The sequence below is a fragment of the Chrysochloris asiatica genome, unplaced genomic scaffold (genome assembly GCF_000296735.1).
Source record: "Chrysochloris asiatica unplaced genomic scaffold, ChrAsi1.0 scaffold00141, whole genome shotgun sequence".
NCBI classification, from domain to species: domain Eukaryota; kingdom Metazoa; phylum Chordata; class Mammalia; order Afrosoricida; family Chrysochloridae; genus Chrysochloris; species Chrysochloris asiatica.
Genome location: NW_006408659.1, coordinates 5,388,352 through 5,396,133, shown reverse-complemented (window position 1 = coordinate 5,396,133; position 7,782 = coordinate 5,388,352).

The window sequence follows — 7,782 nt, the reverse complement described above, 5'->3', positions numbered from 1 at the left end:
TTACTTAGAACTCCAATGTCTACAAAGAAAAAGAAGATAAATATTGTAAAAGAGGGAAGATTTCTAATGGATTGGATATAAGTTTAGAGATTCATGATTATAGAGCTAGAGAAAAAATGAAGGAAAATTATCCACTAAAACTCAGGTTCCCTAAACTTTTGCTCTTTCCACAAAAGCAAGAGTACTTAGTTATAGATCTCAGTGGAGATTTTTGTTATCTACACCGTCCATTCCTTAAAAGCTAATAACACTGTACAGTCTTCAAGCTCCCATCCCCTTGCTTCTGCCCATTTTGTTCGCCCACTCCTAGACCACTGTAGATGTTTCTCCTCCCTCTGTTCTTTTTCTCATCACTGTAATATTTAATGTGGACATTAGTGAGGCTTAAGTGTGTTCAATGCTGGCACACTGGAAGAGTCTCATTTTCATGGCAAGGGACTTGGATTGCTGCAAGACAGGATTTATTTTTAAAGTTCATTGCACATTGTTGGCTTTCCAATATCTTCTGGCAATAAGACGCCAACAAGACAGAACACATAAAAAAGAAGAAAAACACCCAAACATTTTCTTTCCTGTTTTCCATATCCTCCCCCAGCCAAGTTTGGAATGGCTTAAGGAAGGGATTTTTTTTTTTTTTTTTTTTTTTTTGCCTAGAATTGGCTGCTATGAGGCACCTTTTTGGATTCAGACATTTTCCTGTTGGCTTCTCCTTGGGGATCTACCATTGCGTTCTAGTACATTTTACTTATCCAAGAAATCACTGCTTTGGGGGAAAAGGGCCTTTAGATGAAGAATAACAGAGAATACATTTTAGGGATTGTCTCTGTTGAATGTTATTAGACACATCTCTTTGGATATATCACTCAGTTAATTTTTTACACCATTGGAGGCATCTTCAAGGCTACAAAACATTTAAAAAGTTAAATGTAGTTATGGGGTATGTCATGATGTAAAGTGAGTCACCACTATTGTTGTCAAGTGCTGTAGAATCAGTGATGACTAATAGTGACCCTGTATAAGGTTTCAGGAGTGGCTGGTGGGGTTAAACCGCCAATCTTATGGTCAGCAGTCTACTGCTTGTCCTATAGCACCACACCAGGACTCTCACTAGTGAAGGGAAAATATTTATCTCTAAAGACGGTTATGGACAACACTGGCGGTACAGTGGTTAGGCACATGGTGTCAACTGAAAGGTTAGCGATTCAAACCCACCAAGCCGTTCTGTAATAGAAAAATGTGGCAATCTGTTTCCATAAAGATTTAAATATTGGAAACGCTACAGGGCAGTTCCACTCTGTCCTATGAGCTGTCAGAACTGACTCAATTGCAATAAGTTTGGGTTTTTTGGTTTATGAGCAACAGACCAAAGGATTCTGCTAAAAATCGTGAGTCTTTCATTAAAGACAGCTATTCCCTGAAAGAGTCTAAATATAAAATTCAACAAGGTCACCACTGAGTCACTTTTCCTTTATTTTCTCTCTTTCATCATGGTGGGTGTCTGCAGTGTTAAGTAAGCAGACATTAGTGATGAGTCTTTCTCTACGAATCCACCCCAGGTTGTTATCACAAAGGAAGTTGTATTTGTAGATTTTTTTTTTTCCCAGTAAATTTTAGATGGACCATTGGTTTCACTCTATAATTTTACTTCATTTGTAGACTATAAAGTAAAAATGTATATAGTGATATTTACCTATCTTTATTTTCAATGAAAAATCATAAGACTAAATAAGGTAGTTCTATTCACTAAGACATTTTAGCTATCCAGGAACAAGTGTCAAAAGGTAGAGGTGTTTATGGAGAATTTAGGTGAGATGTTGAATTAAAGAGAAATTTTCAAAACCTACTAGTTTAATTGAGACTCTGGTACTTACAGAATATCCTCTTTACATTTTCTACAGAGTCCAGGAATTTAAAACTATAGGAAACACAGATAAAGAAAAATTAAATAATTTAAAAAAAAACTGTATCAAAAACAGAAAAACCTTGTATACAAGCATACACACAGAAAAAAACAAAACATAAACACGCATTACTTGAGCATTACTGAACAATCCTCTCTCTATTAATAATAATGAAAAAGCCCTACTCTGATTTATTTGAGGTTAGGATGTGGAGAAGTTGGGGTCAATTTTCTTGAGCCCCTTCAGAGCCAATCTGATGTAAGAAGACCATGAGCCAACATTCACAGGCTACACAAAGAAAAGATTTATTAAGTAGCCAGAAAACCAGACGGCTAGCAGGTTTGGCATTATTTTGCTCACCACAGTAGAAATTACCCCAGATTTCATTAATGCCTGCTTGGTTGCAAATGTTTCACTGGTGCTTATACTGTACTTTATGGGCAAAGATATTCATTTGGAAGAGCTGTTGACAACACATTTTAAAAAAGAATAAACTGCCAAGCACCAAATACGCTCATCACCAAGTAACAATGATGACAGCAAAAGCAAAACAAAGGGATTAAAATAATCTGATAGCTACTGTCCTTTTGGCCAGCAAGTTTCCTTCCATTGATATTTATTGTCGGGTCTGTATGCCTTTGCCATAACTCTCTTTTAATTATTTTTTTTTTTCCCAAAAAACAATACCAATTACATTTATTCTGTTTTAAATAATGCTTTTAAACCTCCATCTGTTATAGAATTACTCATTCTTGACCAGGAATTATCAGAAGAATACAGGTTTATGAATGCCTCAGTCCTAATCTTAATTGCCTTTCAAGTCATTGAGTACACGCTCAGATATTCAAATTGATTGCTGAGAATCATGATCCATATTCTTATCTGAATCAAACTCATTTTGTATTAAACTCCCATTCACTGTGTGAAACTAGTCTCTGTATTGCCAGATTTATAAAAGAAAGCACATTTCAGGGCTCGTTGAATCAAGTGAACAACTCTTGTAATTGCCTGTTAATGGTTCTTCCCCCCTTTTTCCTTTGAGAACACCCAACCATGACTTTCATTGCATGTGTTTAGGGTGGTGCTGATGCACCAACTTCTACCTCCCTTCAATAAGACAAACAGAATCTGTTGATATTTTGCCCATAGCCTTTCAGATCTCTCCTTCATTTCCTTGCATACTGTGACTAGTCTGACTTCAAACAGCCTTCAAAGGAGGATTGTTGGAGGACTGCCCTTATGTGGATGAAACATTCTTCACCTATGTACAAGGCAGGCAGGAAGTACTTGGGAGAGGTATTATCCTAGAGGCTTTCTTTACCTAGTAACTCCTGGATATGGGAGTTTACACTCCATCTGCTATCACTGAGTCAATTCAGACTCATGGTGAGCTCATGTGTATCAGAGTATATTATTCCACAGTAATTCCAATGGCTGATTTGTAAAAAGTAGACTGTTAAGCCTTTCTTCCAATGCCTCTGGGTTTAAAACCTTTGACTTTTCCACTAATGGTTGAGTATGTTAACAATTTGTACAGCCTAAATACCCCCACGTACACCAAATCTCTCATTACTTGACAGGAGTGATTCTTAGGTATTACTTTTTTTTTTTTTTTTAATTGTGAATTGAGTGAAGGTTTATAGACAAGATCATCAGTTTTACATTATACAAATCACACACTTTGCTTCATCTCAGTGATTACAATCCCTTCCAGGGGACATGCAAACAACAGTCATCCCACTACCTCCGTGCGGTTCTTATCTCCATTCTACTCAACATCAATTCCTTTTCAACTTGTTCTTTTGGTAAATCTTACCAAATATTGAAGGATTGACTTTTTCCATGGAGAGCATACCTTACTAGTGTTGTGTCCCCTCTAAATAATTCTCTACTACTTGGATGCAAATGGTCCATGAAGGAAAGTTCCATTCTGACCAGTAAGACTGTATTTATATGTACTTTTGAGCTTTGTTTCACATTTCCTCCCACTGTATCTGAGAACCGCTATTGTGATCCCTTTCAGAGCAGTTGGTAGTGGTGGCATGGTACCATCTTTTTCTTCTGGTCTCAGAGTCATGTTCTATTAGCCCATTGGACTAATTGGTTCAAAGCACCTTCAATTCTTATCACTCTTCTTTCTTCCACATATGGAGAGACCAACAGTTGCACTTGATGAGTTTTTAGGATCCCAGATGCAACTCAACAAAGTAGGATTGTCTTTGTGGTCTATGTTGTCCCCTGAGTTTATGGTCCTGAGCTCATAAGCCCAAGAACTCATTACCTTAAGATATAATAATATATAAGAAATTTTCATCATGTTGCCCCTGTATACTCCACCACTTTCATAGGTATGTTTTCTGCAAAGGTAAATACCAGGTATGAATAACCTCTTTCAAACACATATATCCTCTTTCAAGTACTCATCCTCCAATACCTATTTAGACTCTGTATCTGTCCAAGTATCTACCCACTGAACACTTGGTTCAAGGTTGTTTTTATAACACTATATACCTCTGTCCCCTTCATCCCTTGAATAACTCCCTGTGTCAACTTGTCTTCATTCTTCTTCCAACCTCCCATTTCTTCTATATTGCCCTCCTGTCATTCAAATTAACATGTGTCTACCCTCTAGCCAGCAAATTACTCTCCCTTCAACCCCACCCCTGGTAACCATCAAGGAATGTTTTTTTTAGCACAGAAACCTTTTCTTAAGTTTTTCAAATAGTGGTTTCACACAATATTTACCCTTTTGTGATTGATTACTGTCACTTATTCCTCCAGGTTCATCCGTATTATTAGGTGTTTCAAAGATTCATCACTATTCTTCAACATTGTATAGTATTCCATTGTTTATATGTACACCAAAGTTTCCTTGGCCATTCTTCCACTGAAGGATATGCAGGTTGTCTGTATCTTTTTGCAATAGTGAATAATGCTGTAATGAATGTTAGTGTGCTTATTTCTACTCACCTCCTGGCTCTTATTTCTTGTGGATGTATACTCAGTAGAAGATTGCTAAAGTCCTGGTGTGGCACTGTGGGTTAATGCGCTAGACTACAAGGTCAGTTTGAACCACAAGGTCAGTGGTACAAGCTCACCAGCTGTTCCTCATAAACCCTATATAGTGTCACTGTGAGTCAGAACTGACTCAATGGCACTTAACAGCAGTAACAACAACAACAGAGGTTGTTGTATCATACTTTTTTTCTATTTCCAACTTGCTGAGGAAATGTCATACCAGTTTCAACAGTGAACAGTTCCACAGGCCCACAGGCAATGTAGGAAGGTCCCTGTCTCTCCACACCCTCACCAGCATTTGTTGGTTTCTGTTTTTTAAATTTTGCTATTAATGCTGGGGTGAGATGATAGCTCATTGTTGTTTTGATTTGAATCTCTCTAATTGCTAATGAGTGTAAACATTTCTTTATATGTTTGTTGACAGCCTTTATGTCTTCCTGGTTGAAGTCACTGACTGTTCATGTCCTCAGCCCATTTTTTAAATTGGGTTGTTTATTTTTTTCTTGTAGATCTATTGCTGTCTATAAATTTGGAAGATTAGTCCTTTGTCCAGTATGTCACTGCAAACAATTTTTCCAGTCTATAGGCTCCTGATTTACTCTTTGAGCTAAATCTTTTGCTGCACAAAGTGTTATTTTTTTGTAGGTTCCTGTCATCTATTTTGTCTTCTACTGTTTGTGTGTTTTTAGTTACGTTTGACAATATGTTGATGCTATATTTTAGAGCCCTTATTTTTTCACTGATGATCTTTATAGTTCTAAGTTTTGCATTTAGGTTTTTAATCCAAGTTGAGTTGTTTTTATATGTAGTGTAAGATGTGGATCTTGTTTCATTCTTCTGCAAATATATTTCCAATTTTTCCAACACCATTTGTTGAATAGACTATCTCTTCCCATAATGTATGTTGGCCTTTTGTCAAAGATTGGGAAATTGTATGCAGATAGATTTACTTGTGAGTTCTCAATTCTGTTGCATTGATCTATGTTTCATTCACTGTACCATACCAAGAGGCTTTGTCCACTGTGGCTGTGTACTAGATTTTGAGATAAGGGAGTGATAGGCCTCCAACTTTGATCTTTTTAAGTCATGTTTTGCTTATCCAAGTTTTCTTTTCTTTTCACCTAAAGCTAGTAAGTTTGGCTTAATGTGGTGACTTGTATGTTGCTGTGATGCTAGAGGCTATGGCATCAGTATTTTAAATGCCAGCAGGGTACACCCATGATGGACAGGTGTCAGCCGAACTTCCAGAATAAAATGGATTAGATGGAAGGAGAGGTGGAAAACTTACAAATGTTTAGCCACAGAAAACTTTATGAATAGCAGTGAAATACTGTCAGGTAGTGCCAGATTGTTGGATATTGAAACATTATGAACAGCACCAGAATATTGCCAGTATAATGCTGAAAGATTAGCTCCTAAGGTTGGAAGGAACTCAATATAGGAGTGAGGAAGAGCTGTAACCTCAAAGTAGAGTTGACTGTGATGATGCAAATGTAGTAAAGCTTTCAGGACCTGCATTTGCTGACAGGGCACAACTCGAAATGAGAAGAAATAGTTGCAAACATCCATTAATAATTGGAACAGGGAAGGTATGAAATATGAATCTAGGAAAATTGGAAGTTGTAAAAATGAAATGAAAGACATACAAATCAATATCCTAAGCATTAGTGAGTTGAAATGTACTGGTATCAGAAATATTGAATTTGACAATCAAGGTTTACTATGACAGGAATGACTGACTGAAGGGGAATAATGTCACATTCATCATCAAAAAGAACATTTCAAGATCTATCTTGAAGTATAATGCTATCTGTGTTAGGATAATATCCACATATCTACAAGTAATCCCATTATTTTTCAAATTTACATCCTAGGTCCTAAAGTCAGTGATGATGATATTGCCCTGGTATGGCACTGTAGGAAAAGTGCATGACCACAAGGTCAGTTTGAACCATTAGTTCAGCAGTTCAAACTCACCAGCCACTCCTTGGAAACTTTATACTGGGTCACTATGAGTTGGAACTGACTTGACATCAGTTAACAACAACCACCTTCTTTGGTCTGAAATGGATTGAGCATGTAATCAACATGTATTGATAATTTCTGGTGATTGGAATAAAAGATTGGAAACAAGAAGAAGAATCAGCAGATGGAAAATATAACCTTTGTGATAGAAATGATGCTGGAGATTGCATGATAGAATTTTGCAAGACCAATGATTTCTTAATTGCAAATATCATTTTTAAATGACATAAAAGACAACTATATACATTGTTGTTGTTGTTAGGTGCCATCAAGTTGGTACTGACTCATAGCGACACTATGCACAGCAGAACGAAACACTGCCTGATCCTGAGCCAACCTCACTACTGTTGGCATGCTGAGTCCATTGATGCTGCCATTTGGCCAATCCATCTCATTGGGGGTCTTCCTCTTTTTCTCTGACCCTCCACCTTACCAAACATGATATCCTTCTCCAGCGAATAGTCCCTCCTGACAATATGTCCGAAGTATGAGAGATGAAGTTTGGCCATCTTGGCCTCCAAGGAACACTCTGGCTTCAATTGTTCCAAAACGGATCTACTGGTTCTTCTGGCAGCCCGTGGCACTTTCAATATTCTCCTCCAACACCATAACTCAAAAGCATCAATTCTTCTACGGTCTTCCTTATTCACTGTCCAGTTGTCATACCATGGCTTGGGTCAGGGCACCTTAGTCCTCAAGCTGACATCTTTGCTCTTCAACACTTTAAAAAGGTCTTGTACAGCAGATTTGCCTAATGCAATACATCGTTTGATTTCTTGACTGCTGCTTCTGTGAGTGTTGATAGTTGATCCAAGAAAAATGAAGTCCTTGACAAAAT